The sequence below is a fragment of the Schistocerca serialis genome, chromosome 1 (assembly GCF_023864345.2).
Source record: "Schistocerca serialis cubense isolate TAMUIC-IGC-003099 chromosome 1, iqSchSeri2.2, whole genome shotgun sequence".
Lineage (NCBI taxonomy): Eukaryota > Metazoa > Arthropoda > Insecta > Orthoptera > Acrididae > Schistocerca > Schistocerca serialis.
This window is the reverse complement of record NC_064638.1, coordinates 1134947477-1134949917: the sequence shown is the minus strand read 5'-3', so window position 1 is coordinate 1134949917 and position 2441 is coordinate 1134947477.

The following is a 2441-nucleotide window of genomic DNA, read 5'->3' as shown; positions in this document are numbered from 1 at the left end:
ACATTAATTAACCTATGTGATCAGCCTTGCTTGGCAAACTCAAATTACTAAAAAACCTGTTATGAAAGCTATATTAAAAAATTACCTAAGAATTTATATTTTATGAAATGTACTTCTCCCTCAAATAATATTCAGATAGTTTGTGGAGATTCAGTATGAAGTGTTGCAGATGTGGGGAGGTTTCAGCCAAATGCAGGAATGCCATTCTGGTCCAAGCTGCCAGAGATGGCAGTCAAGTGTGCATGAGTTGTACTGACGAAAGCTTTGGCTGAAAACTAATGTATAAGTGGCTTTTTGTTCTGCTCTGTCTGCAACATAATGTGTCATGTCTACAGTAAGTAGCAGTCTATCTCTTCCTGATATTAATGATACTCCAACCTGGTGTCTCCACTATTAATTTAATTGCTTGATGAAAGTACTACACCAAACCACCGATCATTGGAAAAAGGATTTTGTGCAGAAATGTGTGAAATACAGGCCTATTGCAGAGAATTTACCCCATTTTATCACGGGACATTCAGCAAATTCATTTACCGTAACATCAATAAAATTAAGATGAGTATGATTTTTTAACTTCTGCTCACTACTGTAGCCAACATAGGTGGTGTCCATCAGCAAACATTGTACCATAAAGCAAACTATAAGCATTTCTACATCTGTTGTTTTAGATAGTGATGTCGAAGAAATAATTTTAAGTAGTTAACTGTCATTGTAGTTTAACTAGACCGTGGGGCTGGGTGCAATGTCGTACTGATAAATGTGTTCTTAATTCCATGCTTTTTGTAAATTTGATTCATTATTGTAATCACTGAAATAATATCACATAGCCTCTCAACCTGGGTGCTTCACATTTTTTGTCAGACATTGTATAATATACTGAGACACACCTGAAGTTACTTCCACATCTGCTGATGACTCTCCCTACCTCGGTCCAGTGAAAAATTTTGTTTGATACCCAATATGTTTATGCTTTCATTAATAAAGTTTGATGTGGTATGGAGTCCAAAGCTTTTTGAAAGTCAATAAATCTGCATCCACCTGTTTCCATTGATCCATGGCTTCCAGGATGTCACATGAGAAGAGTGTGAATTGGGTATCACAGAACATGTGTTTCAAAATCCATGCACAGAGATCATTCTGTATAAGATAAGTCAGCTACGTTTCAACTCAGAATCTGTTCTAAGATTCTGCAATAGATGAAGTACAAGGATATTAGATGATAGTTTTATGCAACACTTCTGTTACTCACCTTGTAGACAGATGTGCCTTTTTTTTTTTCAACTATTGGTGAAAGTTTTTTGTTTGAGTAATTTGTGAGATATTATAGTTAAGAGAGATGGATAACTTAGCTGTAATTTTCTGATTCTTTATGCAGGATGGTAGAGGATGTCTTCTTCTTCTTCTTCTTCTTTTTCTTCTTCTTTTGTTCTCAATCTATTGATAGGTGGTAGCAATCCTCGTTCGCCATTTATCCCTATCTTTTACTAGTCGCTTCTATTCTGAGTATCTTATCAGTTTCAGATCTTTTTTATCTGACTGATGAAGTGAAGTCTAGGTCTTCCTAATGAATTATTCACTTGGAAAATTTCTTATATTAATTTTGCTATTCATAGGTGCCCAACCCATTGATCCCTCCATTAATTGATAGAGAAAAGGTGGCTGTGGAGCAACAATCTTTTCTCTCTTTTGTTGTTAAAGACTTTTTCATTCATCATTCTCTCTGTCCATGAAATATTTACGGCTCTTCACCAACACAATGCCTTGAAAGACTGTATTATTTTTCATTCTGGCTCCATCACTGCCCATGTCTCCAAGTCATTTAGGACAATGTTCCAAAGAAAAGTTTTACATTCTGTTCAAACTAATATTTTTTTGTCATTAGTAGCTTCTTCTTGTTCTTAATACCAAAAAACACATGAACAAGTTCAGTGGAGTAGCTTCTTTAAGAGTCACAGACAAAGCCGATTCCTATCAATTTAATTTATTTTAAGCAGAGATGCTGAGTCGCGATAGGCACAACAAAAAGATACACACAATTAAAGCTTTCAGCCATTAAGGCCTTTGTCAGCAGTATATACACACACACACACACACACACACACACACACACACACACACACACACACACACACACACACACGTCTGCAGTCTCAGAGAGCAGAAACCACACTGCGATCAGCAGCACCAGTGCATGATGGGAGCGGCAACTACGGATAAGGAGGAGGCTGGGGAGGGGAGGGGAGGGGGATGGATAGTATGGTGGGAGTGGGAAACAGTGAAGTGTTGCAGTTTAAACGGAGGGCAGGAGAGAAGGTGTGGAGGGGGGAGGAGGTCAGTAGCGGAAAGGAGAGAAATAAAAAGAAATTAAAAGAAAGAAATTAAAAGACTGGGTGTGGTGGTGAAATGACAGCTGTGTAGTGCAGGAGTGGGAACAGGGAGGG